The sequence below is a fragment of the Lactuca saligna genome, chromosome 1 (assembly GCF_052625555.1).
Source record: "Lactuca saligna cultivar CGN05327 chromosome 1, ASM5262555v1, whole genome shotgun sequence".
NCBI lineage: Eukaryota > Viridiplantae > Streptophyta > Magnoliopsida > Asterales > Asteraceae > Lactuca > Lactuca saligna.
The window spans coordinates 75,507,914-75,527,355 of record NC_136417.1 but is presented as its reverse complement, the minus strand read 5'-3'; the positions used below and the strand labels follow the sequence as shown (position 1 = coordinate 75,527,355).

Below are 19,442 nucleotides of genomic sequence, written 5' to 3'. Positions count from 1 at the left end.
GAATATTGATGGAGTATTTGCAATGAATTCAACCACCGTATTCAATTAGTTTCTTATTATTTCTATGCATTATTGTCTCAATGATTCCATTATAGTCAAAGAATGGAATACTATATTGTTAGATAATATGACAGTTAACTAGTTTTGACTACCAAGGGTAGTTTCGTCAATTCCTATTTTCTAATCTGTTACAAGTTATTTAAACATCTTGATGTGTAATATTATTAACTGAAATATGACAGTTAACCAGTTTTGACTACCAAGGGTAGTTTCGTCAATTCCTATTTTCTAGTCTGTTACAAGTTATTTAAACATCTTGATGTGTAATGTTATTAATTGAAGGAAGTCTAATTGAGCATTATGAAAGATTATGGTCATATTAGCTAAGATGTTGACTGGAATTAGCTAAGCTTTTGACTAGAGTTAGAAAGATGTCTTTGATGTGTAATGCTATTAATTGTACATATATGCCTTCATTCCAGTCAAAATTACTACTTTGTGATTCCATTCCAGTCAAAATTACTACTTTGTGATTCCATTCCAGTCAAAATTACTACTTTGTGATTCCATTCTAGTCAAAATTACTACTTTATGATTCCATTCCAATCAAAATTACTTCATTCCATTCCAACAAGAAGTTAAGATAATACATTCATTCCATTCAAACAACATCTTTCAATACATCATTCACATCATTTCATCATATACACGATGATCAAAAAAAGAAATCCTATGGTAAACTTATATATTTTTTCCTTCATTGCAATGGCATCAGAGTACTTTTCCTTCTTCATTTGTTCCATGTCTTCCTTCACCTTCTCTACTTCGGTCTTTAATGCTACTAATTCAACTTTCATTCCCTCCACCACTTCCATTAGAGGCATTTCTACAGGTTCTACATCCAACCATTTCCAATATTTGCATTTACCCTTCAACACAAATAACTCATAATGAGATTTCAAATTAGGAAAAAAGAATCAGAAAAGGGAGAAGATTCAAGTGAAATAGTTTACCTCATTACACACCATGAAATGCCTCCCTGGATTCTTTGGTGTTTTTGATGTTAGAATACGTGCAGGGAACCCACAATCACAAGTTTTTGTATCGTGCGCAGTTGATTTCTTGCTTGATCGATTGAGGGATGATGAGAAGCTGTAGGAGGAAGCCATCGGGGGTATTACGGCACAATCAAGGAACCGCATACACCCCTCTTTTAATAACATAGCCTTACATGCCACGTAGGATCTTACTGGCACGTAGGATGGACCTGTCCATTGAAACCGGCAAAAAGCAGTCGTAGGGGTGACATTTACACGAATGAACAAGTTAAATGGCTATTAGAGCAAAAAAAAAAAAAGTTTAGTGACCAAATGTGACAAAATGAAATAGTATGTTACCCTCTCAAGTCATTATCCCTTTATCTCTGCCATTTTTACAATAAACAGGAAACCGTCAATCGATTTCTGAATATAAGATGTCGGGATACGGAAGAGGAGAGGAAAAGAGAAGAGGGGATTAGCAATGGACGATTAGGTTTCGAAGGATGCCGATGCAGGAGGAGGGAGATGTATGAATCACTAACCGATCAAACTCTGGGCAAAGTAAATGCAGAGCGTATTTGTGTTTCTTGGCATATACATGCGAGTAAAAATTGAAGCGGTGTATATCTGATTTGAAGGAAGACGACGTCTTTAAAAAAGCGATACCCATGGATGCACATCAAACCCGACCAAATGTACTCCAGATGTCATTGATGTTCTTGTTAGGAAGGAAGACAAACTTGTTATTGGAGGGAACCAGAATCACCAAGTCATTGGATCTTTCACCGTAGAGAAGGTGAAATGTTGAAGAGAAGAGAAGAAGAGACGTTCGCACGTTGCGTCGATTAGAATTTAGGGTACGTGACGTAGTTGGAAATGGGTGAATTTGATGTAGAAGGCATTAGAATAAAAGGGTTTATATATATATATATATATATATATATATATATATATATATATATATATATATATATATATATATATATCATTATTATATATAAAAACCTTATTTATCTCGTGCCTCCTAAATTATAACTACAAGGTTCTTTTGACGCCACGTATCCTACCTTCTAAATGACGCCGTGGATCTTGAAGGAGTGCATTTGGCCGGATTTGATGTAGATGTAGATCCATTAGATCCATGGGTACCGTCGCCTCTCTTGAAGACACTGTTTCATCTTGGACTCCCCTTAATCCGCCAACAAACATATATACCGTCTGCATTCATCTACCGATTCTCTTTTCCTAATCACAATTCTTCATCCAGTTTAATTTGTTCGATTGGTGATTTATTCGTCTCCCTCCTCCTACATCAACAATTGACACCGGTGGGTACCCTAATGTTTTATCTTCAACAATCAACAGCCGTCCAAATAGGTGAGTTTGATTATGCCAATTTTTTATTTATTTGATTTTTTACGTTTTCTTTAACGATTGACAGTCGTCAATTCATTTTTTGTTTGAACATAATCGGGAATTTATTCTACAGTTTGAAAAAAGCTTCTGGATTTTTTGTGCCTCTCTGTAATTAGTTTTCACTTGAAGAACCCTAAAACAAAACCACTAATTTACAAGGGAATATGGACCTCTGTTTTGAAAAAATTTAGTGGTTCGCTTCAAATTTCCAATTTCTTATAGATTATTTCATCAAATTCTGATTTTCTAACTCATAATTTGTAGGTTCAATCATCATGTTCGACAAACCCACCCCATGGCTCAAATCATTGTTGTTTGAAAAATTCTTCAATGCTTGCATAATTCAGCAAAATGAAATAAGAATATGATAAAAGTATGAAATTCTTTTCTACTCACTTTTTAACTATATACCTTTTATAATATTAGTAAACTAAATAAGCAACGTCAAATGCATAGGCTAATTTGATGTTCGTGTTGGGAAGATACTTGGACAAATGTTATTTTTTAGGAAATAATGTCTATTGGTAACTATAATTTATTTGTGACAAATTTGGTTGTTTTAGTGGTCAAACATGGGTATGGAATACTAGCAAATCACAATTCAGCCTTTGAAAACCCACTGCATGCTTCGCTCATGCCTTTCATCTCCTGCTTGTCTGTTTTAGTTAAAACCTCATCTTGCCACCTATTAAGTTAATTATAATTTCCTATTAAGTACACCATTGTAATTGTAGACTGATATCCTAGATGCTTTCTATGTATTTGACATTATTTCAATTGATTTATGTGTATAATATTATGTGCGGTGTTCACCACTATAATGTTGTCATAGAATATACCAGAATGCATATTTATTTGTGTATCGAATTTCACAACATATAATCAAAGAAGATCCATAAAGATCAGGGCTATAGTCCATAGATCACCTTAAGTTGGTCTGTTGGGAACTCTTATCTTGTTATTTATATATTGATGGATTTGCATATTTATTATCGGATCTTTTTCACCTATCCGTTTGCAATCCAAGTGTTCCGGTTAAGACCTCATATCAATAATCACCAGAACAAGCAAAAAGTTCACAAAGTTTAGAGAATGGAAGGATGTACGGGGGGAAAGATGTGGTATGCAATCAACCACAAATTTTAAATTACTTACACATTTGGATTTTTTTTAATTGGATAGTCAATCACACACCTTTTATTTATGTTATCAAGGTAAGGAATGAAATCACTCTCATTCTTTGAGGTGATAACACAATATTTTTTTGATGTGTCATTTATGCAATGACTTTAGCATTGGTTAAATTATCTTGTAGCGTAAACTACTATTTTTGTGCACCCTTTGTTTATGCTGAATTCACTTCAGTGTACTACCATAGATTGATGTAAGCACACACTTTATTAACACTAGGAACCATAATTAAAAAGCTAAGATTCACTAACTTTTCTTTCCTATAGTTATTCTACTTTATTTTGTGTCATATTTGGCATCTTTTTGGCTTTACTCTATCTCCAGTTATGTTTTTATGTTTTTATTGTGGTAATAGCATAACCACATTAGTGTATAATTTGAGCTGAAATAGTGTAAGCCTCTGCCAATGACAATCTAAAATAATGATAGAGAACTTTGTTTTACCTTTTGAACTAGAATCAACAATCACATGAATATTGTCATTGTATTATGAAACATATATAAAGTTAGTGCAACATGATGATATTAAATATATACAATATAATTATGTTTATAATCTTAGTAAGAGAAGATCGGATATAATCATAGTTAAAAGTTTGATGAAAAAAAAGAAAAAAAAAAACAAATCAATGAAACTAAAGAACGGTTTATCAATAAACATATCCACCACACTAAGGAAAAAACATCACAGTTTCAGAGAGGTTAACGACACAACTTGTTGATTATTTACCCACCATGAGGATGTAAACTTTTATATTTTAGTGTGTTATATGTTCGAATATACAAACACTATAAAAATCATAAGATTCTACCTTATTGTTTTAAAATACCCAAATTACCCTTCACAGGTGCTGCTTAGCCACGAGCCACAAAATTTGACTATGAACTTCTACAACAATCTTGCAAAAAATATGAAATTGAACTCTTATTTACTTTGTTATAAGAATATACTTCCATTTTCCTTTTCTTACTCATGCAGTGACATTAAAAATCGATGCATTTTCATTAGCGCATTATATTTTACATTATGGTAAAAGAATTACAATTACCTTCCGTGGACCGTGCTTAGCACGGGTTGGTAATTTTTCTAGTGTATATATATATATATATATATATATATATATATATATATATATATATATATATATATATATATATATATATATATATATATATATATATATATAGGTTCAGGTTCATTTGAGATCATTCTAATTTTGTGAGACCGTGAGACCAAATTTAAAAATAATTTTAAAATGCAAAATAAATGGAAAAATCCAAAAATTATTTTTTTAAATATTATTTTCGGAACTTGAATTAACTAAAAAAAATATAAAAAAATATAAAAAATTCTGTTTTTTTTTTTTTTTTGAAAAATACGTGAAATATTCTAAATAGAATATTACACTGACATATTCTAAAAAATAATTTTAAAATGCAAAATAAATCAAAAAATCTAAAAATTCTTTTTTTAAATATTATTTTCGGAACTTGAATTAACTAAAAAAAATAAAAAATAAAAAAAAATTCTATTTTTTTTGAAAAATACGTGAAATATTCTAAATAGAATATTACATTGTACATATTCTAAAAATAATTTTAAAATGCAAAAATAAATGGAAAAATCAAAAAATTCTTTTTTTAAATATTATTTTCGGAATATAAATTAACTAAAAAAAATAAAAAAATGCGTCTCACGGTCTCACAAAATATAGGTGGTCTCAAATGAACCTAACCCTATATATATATATATATATATATATATATATATATATATATATATATATATATATATATATATATATATATATATATATATATATATATATAATTTGGAAATTTAACTACAAAACAAAAACAAAACAAAATCCAAAAAAAACTGAAGATGCTCTTTTTTAAAAGAAATAGACATCCGGAACACTTGTGTAAATATTTATTTTGGCTAAAATCACAATCCTTGCATAGAAAGCAACATAAAAATTTATTACGTTTTAATCGTTTCTTAAACATGGCAAAAGAAATAATAATTGCAGCATTTTATTTTTTTTTGCTGAATTACCAATTCCTTAGACTATTTTAGGGAAACTTCCACTATAAATGCCTCTTAGCTATTACAATTACAAACACTACACTCACCAATTACTATTAGTGTATTACTAAACTATATCAAGTGCTAGCTGCTTTCGAGATGCATTTACTGTGTTACAGGAATTCCATCGTATTCTCACACTTAACAACACGTAAGATTGAATTTTTAATATCCAATGATCTTATATTTTGCTTATTAATGATAATCTTATTGTCGATTTCAAGCTAAACCACACAATGTTTTTGCTCAATGGTGATTACCAAAATGTTGAAAAAATCCCCCATGAATGGTGATGTTCCTTTGAGAGTCAATTTCCCTAATCAAAAATCACAAGTCCCTAATTCTCCTAATGGTGATGCATCGCTGGATCTCAACAAAGATCCAATGGTGTCAGGATCGTCTGAGGAGTCTGGTGAATCCACATCCAATGAAATTCTTCAAACAGTGGCGATTGGAACCGAAATTGGCTTCCAGATGGGGGTTGACAATCCCATCTTAACGGAAGTATTAGGGGGTAAGGGAGTTCAAACTAATAACCAATGAATTTCCTATCGCTGAATGTGAGAGGTGTGGGTGAGGTGGCGAAAACTAGCTGGGTAAGAAGGCTGAAAGTGAAACACAAAGCGACTTTCGTTGGGTTACAGGAGACGCAACTGTCGTCCTCTTCAAGTATTGATGTTGACGGTTGCTGGGATTCGATCGAATTTGATTATGCTAGTGTTGATGCGAATGGACGTTCTGGGGGGCTCATCTCCATTTGGGACACTTCTGTGTTTCAGAGTTTTCATATTATTAAGAATCAACATTACTTGGTAGTTTGCGGTAAATACAAGAATCCTTCTTCGAGTGTTATTATGAATATTGTTAACGTATACGGTCCTCAGTCAATATCAGAGAAAAAGAAGGTTTGGTTTGAGCTGCTTACCATAATAAACGAGAGACCTGGAACGTGGGTGGTGTTTGGAGACTTTAACACAGTTAGAGACCTAGGTGAAAGATGTAATTCGCATTTTTGTCCCTATAGTGCTTCTGACTTCAACGGATTTATATATGAGGCTAATCTAAAAGATTACAACATGGGTGGGGAAAGATTCACATACATGAGTAGGGTCGATGCCAAATTAAGTAAATTAGACAGATTCTTGACTTGCCCAAATTATCTGCAATTGTTCCCTTTTAGCTACGTCACAGCCCACCCTCGGGAGCTCTCGGACCACAGTCCTATTACCCTCTTGTCTGGTGATTCTGATTTTGGGCCTATCCCTTTTAAGTTCTTTAATTCGTGGCTACTCAAAGAGGGATTTGATATGGTGGTGAGTGATGCTTGGAATTGTTTTAGAGGGTTTGGAACCCCTGATGCTTACTTGGCAGCCAAATTCAGATTTTTGAAAGACAAAATCAAGAAGTGGAGAAAAGATAGCGACCAAAAAGAAAGGGAGGAAGTAACTGTCATTTGGGATGAGGTTAAAAACCTGGAAAAGGTTGCAGAATCTAGACCGTTCTCAGTAGATGAACTGAAATGTTGGTCTGATGGGATAAAGAAGATAACGGAGTGGGATCGCCTGAAGGCACTCGATCTTAAACAGAAAGCGCGTATCAAATGGACCATTGATGGAGATGAGAACAACAAGTTCTTCCATGGGTACATCAACAGCAAGAATCGAAGGAGTCTTCTTCTTGGCCTTATGATTAATGGTCGGTGGACGACGGGAGTTAATGAGATCAAGGAGGAAGTATACAGTTTTTTTCATGACAAATTCACGGATGCCCATTTGGTTTGTCCCAAGTTTTGTAATCCAAACTTCAAATCAATTTCGATGGTGGATGCCATTAGAATTGAGTCCCCTTTTACCCCTGAAGAAGTAAAAGTTGCGGTTTGGGACTGTGGATGTGAAAAGGCCCCGGGACCTGATGGTTTCACCTTCAAATTCATGAAAAAGTACTGGGATATCATTAAAGATGATGTGATGAAGTTTGTAATGCATTTTGAGGAAACGGCTGGCTCACTTTCCAGGGGATGCAATTCCTCATTCATTACTCTTGCCCCTAAGATCAAGGACCCTCTTTCTCTAAACGATTACCGCCCTATAAGTCTGATTGGTTGCTTATGCAAGATAATAAGTAAACTACTATCCAACAGGTTGAAGACGGTGATTGGTGACCTGATAGGCGATGTGTAGTCTGCTTATGTCAATGGAAGATGTATACTTGAGGGTCCTCTTATGGTTAATGAGGTGTGTTCATGGGCTGCGAGAGCATGTAAAAAGATTCTTCTTTTTAAAGTGGATTTCGATAAAGCATTCGACTCGGTGAACTGGCAATACCTTGACTCAACAATGGAACAAATGGGTTTTGGAAACAAATGCAGGTCGTGGATTCGTGGTTGCCTGAATTCGTCCTTGGCATCGGTGGTCATCAACGGTTCGCCAACAAAAGAATTCCCTATTTCTAGGGGAGTTCGTCAAGGTGATCCTCTTTCTCCTTATCTGTTCATTATTGCTATGGAAGGTTTGAATGTGGCCCTTAAATCGGCTTGTGATAAAGGGATCTTCAAGGGTGTTCAAATCCCGGGTAATGGTCCAACCCTGTCTCACCTTTTCTATGCGGATGACGCTCTGTTTATTGGGGAATGGTCTAGATCAAACCTAAAGAACTTGGCATGCATTCTTAGATGTTTCCACATCTCTTCGGGTCTCAAAGTTAACTTTCATAAATCGAAAGTATTTGGAATTGGAGTTGACTCAAACGAATCATCGAATTGGGCTAACCTCCTTGGGTGCGTGTCAGGGGACCTTCCATTTGACTACCTCGGAGTACCGGTTGGTGCCAATATGAATTTAAAAAAGCATTGGCAGCCCATAATTAAGAAATTTCATTCCAAGCTATCCTTATGGAAAGCTAAATCGTTTTCGTTTGGGGGAAGACTCACACTTATCAAATCGGTACTAGGTAATCTGCCTACTTATTTTTTATCCTTATTTCGAGCTCCTGTGGGTGTAATTGAAGAACTGGAAAAGATACGTCGTACCTTCTTGTGGGGCGGTTGTGAAGATAAAAAGAAAATTCACTGGGTCTCCTGGGATAAGGTCCTTGCTGCCAAAGAAGATGGGGGACTGGGTGTGGGATCCATACAAGCTTTAAACATTGGTTTATTTGTGAAATGGTGGTGGAGGCTAAACAATGAAGCACATTCTCTGTGGGCTAGAGTAATAATCGGTATACATAAATTGGCGAATAAATCGATGGAGTATTTATCCTCACAAAAGTATGTTGGAGTATGGAATAATATTGCCAGCACCAAAAAATCTCTGGGTAAGCTGGGAATCGAGATTCATGAACTGTTCAATATTAAAATCATGTCAGGGAACAATACTCTTTTTTGGTATGATCATTGGATCGGTTCTAGCAGCCTAAAATCAAAATATCCCAACTTATTTGAATTGGAATCACAGAAAAGGTGCATGGTTGCGGATAGGGTTGGTGGTATGAATCATAAATGGAAGTGGAAAGTTAGACCGTCTGCTCGGGGGCTCGACTCTGAAGTTAATGATCTAATTAGTGATGTCTCTAACGTTCAATTAAACTCGGGAATGGATCAATGGAGGTGTAAACTTTCGTCGGATGGTAGATTCTCGGTGGCCATAATACGACAGCTAGTAGACAAGCTAAAAACTATTTACCCAGTTGCCCATGTGATTACATGGAGCAAATTAATACCGATCAAGGTGACATGTCTTGTTTGGCGAGTTGCACAACAACGCATTCCAACTGCTACCGCCTTGGAACGGAGGGGTATTTCGGTCAGCTCAACATTATGTAGTTCATGTATTGGAAGTTCTGAATGTGCTGATCATGTGTTGATCAATTGTCCATTTGCTCATATGATCAGGACCTACATCTGGAGTTGGTGTGGGCTTGCTAGAGTGCAAGATTCTATAACAACCATCAGTGACCTGATACACTATGCTAGCAATTGGGGTGGGAACAAAAAGAAACGGAAACGATTCGTCGTGATTTGCTATGGCATGCTTTGGAACTTATGGCGATTTAGAAACAAATGATTATTTCACATGGAGGGTATTTCAGTCCATTATGGCCTGGAATGTATTAAGGCTATGACCTTCTATTGGGTTAAACATAGGGGCAATAAGGGTATATGTAGTTGGGAGGATTGGTTGACATCTCCATTTTATGATTTGTAATTTGCATTCACTTGTATGTCTTTCTTATTATTGGTCCCTCTTCTAGCTCCTTGCTAGGGGAGGGTTCATTTCTCTAATAAAATATTTGTCGTTTCCAAAAAAACTTACTGATTATCGAAGAAAGCATTATGAAGTTACAAGCAAGCAGAGCAAATAAAAAAAAGGTTTTAAATAATAATAACAAAAAAAAATATTACCAGTCCCCAAGAAAGGAAAATACATATTTTTTTTTCGGTGTTGGTGGGGGTTTCTTGTGTGGGTTGCCTTTTGGCGTGTGTTTCTTTGGTTTCTTTTCTTGGCTAGCTGGCTTTTATTTATTTTGTTGTTTGCTTTGCCTTTGAAACAAAAAAACATATTCTTTGCCAGCATTGAAAGAATGACAATATTTTTTTTCTTCTTTTTGGTGCAATGTCATGATATTGTGGTCTAGAAAGACAATAATTACCTCTTTTCGGTGGTTTTTGTTTCCAACAACACTAGCATTGATGTTTCTTAGCAATGTAAATATTAATAAAGATAAGGAACATTATTCAAGTGATAATAAAAAAGGTACATAATAGGAGTGAGTAAAACTAACATAAAAACTAATGCAAACCGATTTGCAACCAGGAAACCTCCAAAGTTGGTAAAGAAAATCATGGATAGGTTTATTGATAAAGAAATCAGCCATGATCTTTTAAAATATATAAATGTACAATAATTTTCTTAACATTTCCCTTCTTTCTTCTTTGGGTTTCTCTTCTTTGCATCAAAAATATAGAAAAAACATAGATCACATACTGTGTAGGATCATATCGTACATTAGGAATCACATACTTTATCAATATGCATACCTCGATAAAAAAATCCAAGGAGAGTCGAATCCATTTGAAGGCACTACAAGAATAATATAATATTTCAAAAATCTAAAGTGAACACCTGTTTGAGGTTACAAAATCCAGTCACTGGATCTAAACGTTTTCATCAAAAAGTAAATAGAGATAAAACAATAACAACCACATGTTTTTAACCTTTATGTATCAATCTACATTTAACCTCTTATATTTACAATAAATTAATTAATAAAAACAAACAACTTACTTTTCCAATAATACTCTATGTTCTCTCAACATGGCTGCAAAATGAAGAGCCACTTTCATAATTTACAAAATAAAAAAGGTTCTCACCAACATATTGTCAGTAATTTTGAACACATAACTGATCAAATGGAACTGTAGCAAAACCATACAAAAAGGGTAATCAGGGTAATTAGATCAGCAAAGCTATTGTGCAATCCGTGAAATCTGAAATCAAAGAGGTTTCATTCTATTTTTTCAAACACAGATATAAAGTGATACAAAAAGGGTAATCATGGTGTTTTACTTATTTTGAGTCAATATAGAGTAGTTGGAGTGTTTGTGGAACATCATATTCATGTAAAGCACTCAAAAGAGACAAAACACATTTATTATAAATCATGCGATGGATTCCTATAAAAACAAACTTTGAGAATATCAAAATCAAATACGTTAATCTATATGGAGCAACAACATTGTAATTGCCATCTTTTTTAAGAATTGTATGCCATTAAACTGGAATCTGGAAAGACCATTCATGGAACCTGGTCGTGAGCATAAGTATATTTATGCAACAAACATGAAATTAAAGTAATTTGTATTTTCAGGTGAGCTAATGGTCAGATAATTGGCCTTGTTTGTAGGAGTGATGGAAAAGAGAACGTTTTTGCTTACCGATTCCACATACCCCTTCAAGGTTTCCAGAAGAACAACATATTGAACAATTAAGGAGAGATATGGTGATAGTAAACGGTGGTGACGAAGAGACGAAGATGGATATGCGATGGTGGTTAAGGCGACTTTTAGGGTTTACAAAAAAGGGCAGAGAGAGAACACATTAATATTTGTGGTTTCTTTCCGGATATCAATGAGTTTTCAAATTTAAATAATGTGTTTTACATAAAATTCGGGGAATTTGAAAGAGTCTTTCAGCTAAACTAGACAGACTCGCCGAGTCAATGAGCCGACTCGACAAGTCGGGTAGGGTTTTCCTGATCGAGCTGAATCGTCTACTAACTCGGCGAGTTGTGGGGTCAACTCGATGAGTTGGATTGAATCCTCATGAAACTTTGGAAAAAGTAAGTGGACTCAACGATTCACAATGGTGCACTCGCCGAGTCGGGTCAAATCTGGACTGTGGACTCGAGTTGACTTCGGTTGACCTTAGGGCTGGGTCAACCATGTGAAATGGAGACCATGGAGGGGTAAAATGGTCCTTTATCCACATCAAGAATTAGACAAAGAAAGAGTATAGCCTTGGGTATGTTGGTATGAATAAGTATAGCTAATAAATGTTTAACCTATGTGTTAGGCGGAAGCCAGGTCGAGATTCCTGAGTGTGAGGTTGTCGCCTGGTTGCTTTCAAGGTGAGTCTTCTCACTATACTTTACCTAGAGTGGTAATTATGTGTGACCGGAAGTTCTTATGTGTTATGATAAGTATGTGATGTATGTTGTTATATGATATGTCTATGCTATGTTATGTTATGAGAAATATGATATGGACCGGAAGGTCAACAGTGTATGGGCAGGAAGGTCAAGATGATATGGACCGGAAGGTCAAGAGGATATGGGCCGGAAGGTCTACCAGGATTATGAGACGGAAGTCCCCTAAGACACATTGACCGGAAGGTCTTGTAGAGCTATAGCCTTGAGTGGCAAATGTGCGTATGTGGTATATATTGACGAACTCACTAAGCTTCGTGCTTACCGTGTTATGTGATATGTGTTTCACGTTTCTTCAGGATCGCAGGACGGAACCGGCTGGATTGTACACACCAGAGAAAGAGTTATGTTTTGAGGATCCTGGATTATTAATGGAGTCGTGTTTTGTAATTCGAATAAACAAGATTTTATACCATATGTTATGAAAAGTATGCAATTTTTAAAATGAAAAATTGGTTCTAAAATTTGCGGTGTTACAAGTCTGTCCTATAATGTGAATAAAACTCTCAAGTTCCGCATCCAGGAAATCGGGGTGTTACATAATTATGTCATACTCAAAATTAAACACCTCTGAGAAATCTGTGAAGTATATCAAATTATGAAAGTAATGTACTCTTGATCTATAACATAGAGTAAATAGTATTTTAACATTAATGTATTTTATCAAGTATCAAACAAAACATTATTATTTGCATGAAGTTAAAAACACATTAATTATGATGATTATTTACTTAAATCGTGTGTGTGTATATATATATATATATATATATATATATATATATATATATATATATATATATATATATATATAGAATGTAACCCAAGAAACTATATTTATTATTCAATCTTAAAATCCATAAACATGATCATCTCGGCAACAATATATTATAAAATATAGAAACTTTATAATTCATTGGATGATTATCCAATAATTATGATAATTACTATTTTGTGGCACAACATTTCTCTCCACATTTGCTCCTACAAGCTGGTCTGGTTTTGGCACATACGTTGCCCCCTCCACAACAACAAAATAAGTTTGCATGGCGTTTCTTACACTTCAAAGTGCACGTTCCAGGTTCTAAAATCCCAATACTTTTGATGTCATTGACTTCATTTGTTGTACCTATACATCCAAAATCCACAATATTGCTTTAAGTAGAAAGACAGAAAATGTAAGGATATAATACAAGGTGATAGAAAGTTACATTGATAAGACGCAAGTAACATGAGAAAGCATATACAAAAACGAAATATATGTGATTTGACGAGGTTGACCATTGTGTGGAGTGCTTAGGATACCTTTCCTTGTTTTGTTTATAAAGAAGATTCATTTGACCACAATTTATAGCAACATTTGGGATAATAAAATTATTAAATAATGTGTTATTTCCAAAAAAAAAAAAAAGAATATTTTGATTTTTATTCTTTTTGCACCTAGACATGTTTTTTTTTCGATAAAGACCCAAATGTTTCCTGTTAGTTGTTATTTCAGCCCCAACAGTTTAGTAACACATAAATTGAGTTTTTTTTTTGTTTCATAGATGGCTATATTTTGCAATTTTTCTTTTTAGAACTAAATTTTTTTCTTTTAAATCAATCATAATTTTAACTTTTTCATTATTGTTTTATTAATTGAGTCGGTTACAAACACTAAAGGTGTCCCATATACCGATTTTGAACCAGTTTCAGTTTTTTTTCAAACAATTTACGACAAAAACGATTATGTATATAACGGTTTCGGTTATGTTTCTTCAGTTTTTTTAAGTGAAATTGTTTTTTCGGTTTGGTTATAGTTTAAAATACAAAAAAAACCAATCTTAAAGATACTTACAAATAAAACAAAAATATGTGATTTAAATAGTTATTTATGTAATAAAATATTGTTTATAAATTCTTCTTCAAAGCCGAGTTCAATATGCATGAATTGTTTTACAAAAATCAAGAAAACGCATGAATTCTTTTTCAGGACCAAGTTTAAAGCAAAAATAATAGTATTGTCTATACTGGGAATCGGACCTTGGGCATTTAGTGTGAAATGGGTATCGAGATGAGTTTCGTTTTCAAATTAGAAACCATATTTATATAAATATTAAATAGATAACTTAATAAATCAAAAACCTATTTTTCGATAGTTGTGAGTAGGGGTATTCATATATACCCGAATCAACAAACCCGATGCAAAAAATTTGATACCCGATTTTAAATTATCCGAAAATTCAGATACTCGAAACTTGGATATCCGGATTTTCGGACTCTGATACGGAAAGAGATTTTATAAATTTCCAAATAATTTGGGTATAAGAATCCAATATCCGAAAAATTTGGATATCTGAATTTTCGAATATAAGATTCCACTATCCGGAAACTCGTTTTTCGGGATACAAGAATCCATTATCAGAAAATTAAGGATATCAAAACTTTCGTACCAACGGTTTTGAATACCCCTACCTATGTGTATGCATATCTCGCAATCCCTCAATATCTGCCCTTGATATAGAGCGGTTTCGTACATTAAGCCTTGTGATCGAGGGTAACAGACTCAATTAATGAGTTAACAAGGAATAAGTTAAATTGGTTTTATTTTGAAAAAAAAAAGGTTTTACGTGTGAAAAAGAAAAATATAGTTTTCTTCATTAAACAAAAGAAAAAACATAATTTAGTTTTTTCTGACCTTTTCAGCTAAAAAATATAAACTCTTTTTTTTGAGAAAAAAAGTTTTAGCACCAAAAAAGAAAAGAAGTCCAAATATAAGGTCTTCTATAGAAATTACTCTTAATTCATATATAAATTTAAGTATATCCAAAATAATTTTAATAATATATTACAACTAATTTGTTGCAATGTTTGTTGCATTTATATATTAACGTATACGTATGTAACTACAAAATGTAATTGTCGTGAGGATCCATTTAACACAAAAATAATAAATAAACATGTGTAAGCATATGCATAAGTGAATATTACCAATGAATTTAATATCTTGTAAAAGGGGTAATTATAGATATTGTAATATTTAAAATTTAATTATAATATTAAATTTTATTATTTAATTAATAAAATCTTTTCTACGTCATGATATAATTAGCAATTTTTGTTGCAATTTTTGTTGCATTTATATATTAACGTATACGTATGTAACTACAAAATGTAATTGTCGTGAGGATCCATTTAACACAAAAATAATAAATAAACATATGTAAGCATATGCATAAGTGAATATTACCAATGAATTTAATATCTTGTAAAAGGGGTAATTATAGATATTGTAATATTTTAAATTTAATTATAATATTAAATTTTATTATTTAATTAATAAAATCTTTTCTACATCATGATATAATTAGCAATTTTTTATTTTTTTTTCTAACTTGATCGTGTAATGAGTTATTTTTTAATCCATAATTACTTATGTTCTTCACGAAATAAATTTAGTTTAGGAGTCACAAGTATATCGCTGTAAATATTAGTATAATGTGTGCAAATATTTATTCTAATATTAAGGTGTTAAAAACAACATACTACTTTTCATTTGTCCTATATTTTTTATTTCATCGGTAACAATGTATAATGAATTAAATTACTAAAATTGAAATCTCCAATATTATAACAACAAGTTTAAGATAGACCTTATCATTAAAGTCGTTGAAGCGGTATGTTAGTAAAGTCGTAAAACTTTTAGTCGTGTTCGCATAATTTGTAATTCTAACAATTATAAATAAAATAAATTGAAAAGATTTCATTCATTTTAGTTTTAATCGTTTGATACAAATTTTTTTGACTTAACATTAATGTGATATATATATATATATATATATATATATATATATATATATATATATATATATATATATATATCACATTAATGTTAAGTCAAAAAAATTTGTATCAAACGATTAAAACTAAAATGAATGAAATCTTTTCAATTTATTTTATTTATAATTGTTAGAATTACAAATTATGCGAACACGACTAAAAGTTTTATGACTTTACTAACATACCGATTAAACGACTTTAATGATAAGGTCTATCTTAAACTTGTTGTTATAATGTTGGAGATTTCAATTTTAGTAATTTAATTCATTATACATTGTTACTGATGAAATCAAAATATAGGACAAATGAATATATATATATATACATATATATATATATATATATATATATATACATATATATATATATATATATATATATATATATATATATATAGTTCAAGTAAAATGCAGTAAGTTGTGTGAAAACGTAAAAGCTCTGTTTTTTTTTTTAATGAATATTGTATATGTATTTGTTTAAATATTCAAGTGTGAATATTAACGTTTGATTATTCATATATTAATTAGATGTTATTATTCTATTATAAATTTTGTATATGTGCATTATTATAGTAAATTTTAATAATAGTATTAAAGTGTGCTTATTCATTTATTTATTGTTGAATAATGATATAAAGTTGTGAATATGAAATTTACAAAAATAACATAAAAGTAGTGTTTTTATGTTTTCAAACTATTTATTGTTTCTACTGTTAGTTAATTAGTTCGGATCATTTGAAAGGTGTTTTTTGTATGATTGTTTTATTCGAAACAAACTTTGCAAAACTTTACTCGCTGGATTTTAATCACTTTTGAAAAAAGTATATACATCTATTTCAAAATGTGCATATAGGCAAATCTTTATTTGCATACGTGCACGTCAAATTTTTTTATATACACACATTTTTAAAAAAGACATTTCTTTGAAAAAACAAATTAGAGAATTTAGGTCTTAATGAGCATCTTAATGTGTTGTACGTAGGGCTGTTTATTGTTTGGATAAAACCGAATTATCCAATTGGACAATTTGGATTGGACTATTTGGTTCGGATATTCGGATTTTTGGATTGGTTTTCAAAAAAATGAATTATTATTTTGGATTTCGGATTGATTTTGATTTATAAAATAAGAATCGAATAATCCAAAAAACCGAATAAATATTTATTATTTATCTATTTATAATATATATCTATAGTTATTTATTAATTTTGTAATTTATTTTTTCAAATAGATTCAAAACATTTCTGTAACATCCCCCTCTGGCACGTATCACAATATTATCCGCTTTGGGCCACTCGGCACGAGGACTTCCCAGGGGGTCACCCATCCTGGTACTACTCTCGCCCGAGCACACTTAACTGTAGAGTTCTTATGGGATCTGCTTCCCTCACGGCTTTAAAACGCGTTGTGTTAGAGAAGGTATCCACACCCCTTATAAGGAATGTTTAGTTCTCCTTCCCAGCCGATGTGAGATCAGATCTAACCCACTTTCACCCCCCATTATAGGGTTCGACGTCCCCGTCGAACACATCGACCCGTGCCCTGGATCTGATACCATTTGTAACATCCCCCTCTGGCACGTATTACAATATTATCCGCTTTGGGTCACTCGGCACGAGGAGTTCCCAGGGGGTCACCCATCCTGGTATTACTCCCGCCCGAGCACGCTTAACTGTAGAGTTCTTATGGTATCTGCTTCCCTCATGGCTTTAAAATGCGTTGTGTTAGAGAAGGTATCCACACCCCTTATAAGGAATGCTTAGTTCTCCTTCCCAGCCGATGTGGGATCAGCTCTAACCCACTTTCACCCAGTTGTAACACCCAAAGTTTTGAAGTCCAAGAAAGGAAAGAAAACCCTAATTTTTAGGGGCGACTCGGCGAGTCCAAGGAGGAACTCGGCGAGTCCGAGCGGGATTTTATACCATATGTTATGAAAAGTATGCAATTTTTAAAATGAAAAATTGGTTCTAAAATTTGCGGTGTTACAAGTCTGTCCTATAATGTGAATAAAACTCTCAAGTTCCGCATCCAGGAAATCGGGGTGTTACATAATTATGTCATACTCAAAATTAAACACCTCTGAGAAATCTGTGAAGTATATCAAATTATGAAAGTAATGTACTCTTGATCTATAACATAGAGTAAATAGTATTTTAACATTAATGTATTTTATCAAGTATCAAACAAAACATTATTATTTGCATGAAGTTAAAAACACATTAATTATGATGATTATTTACTTAAATCGTGTGTGTGTATATATATATATATATATATATATATATATATATATATATATATATATATATATAGAATGTAACCCAAGAAACTATATTTATTATTCAATCTTAAAATCCATAAACATGATCATCTCGGCAACAATATATTATAAAATATAGAAACTTTATAATTCATTGGATGATTATCCAATAATTATGATAATTACTATTTTGTGGCACAACATTTCTCTCCACATTTGCTCCTACAAGCTGGTCTGGTTTTGGCACATACGTTGCCCCCTCCACAACAACAAAATAAGTTTGCATGGCGTTTCTTACACTTCAAAGTGCACGTTCCAGGTTCTAAAATCCCAATACTTTTGATGTCATTGACTTCATTTGTTGTACCTATACATCCAAAATCCACAATATTGCTTTAAGTAGAAAGACAGAAAATGTAAGGATATAATACAAGGTGATAGAAAGTTACATTGATAAGACGCAAGTAACATGAGAAAGCATATACAAAAAAGAAATATATGTGATTTGACGAGGTTGACAATTGTGTGGAGTGCTTAGGATACCTTTCCTTGTTTTGTTTATAAAGAAGATTCATTTGACCACAATTTATAGCAACATTTGGGATAATAAAATTATTAAATAATGTGTTATTTCCAAAAAAAAAAAAGAATATTTTGATTTTTATTCTTTTTGCACCTAGACATGTTTTTTTTTCGATAAAGACCCAAATGTTTCCTGTTAGTTGTTATTTCAGCCCCAACAGTTTAGTAACACATAAATTGAGTTTTTTTTTTGTTTCATAAATGGCTATATTTTGCAATTTTTCTTTTTAGAACTAAATTTTTTTCTTTTAAATCAATCATAATTTTAACTTTTTCATTATTGTTTTATTAATTGAGTCGGTTACAAACACTAAAGGTGTCCCATATACCGATTTTGAACCAGTTTT

At 32.3% G+C, this 19,442-nt stretch overlaps 2 long non-coding RNA genes across 2 annotated transcripts; both read right to left on the bottom strand.

Moving 5' to 3' along the window:
- Positions 1-13,254: 13,254 nt before the first annotated feature.
- Positions 13,255-13,767, bottom strand: LOC144999628 (uncharacterized). Its single transcript, XR_013660946.1, has 2 exons — positions 13,647-13,767; positions 13,255-13,564 (listed from the first exon to the last, which is right to left on the bottom strand). It is a non-coding gene; the product is annotated as an uncharacterized LOC144999628 (long non-coding RNA).
- A 4,803-nt stretch (positions 13,768-18,570) lies between these two features.
- LOC144999622 (uncharacterized) lies at positions 18,571-19,081 on the bottom strand. The gene is made up of 2 exons (XR_013660932.1): positions 18,963-19,081; positions 18,571-18,880 (listed from the first exon to the last, which is right to left on the bottom strand). It is a non-coding gene; the product is annotated as an uncharacterized LOC144999622 (long non-coding RNA).
- Positions 19,082-19,442: the final 361 nt, after the last annotated feature.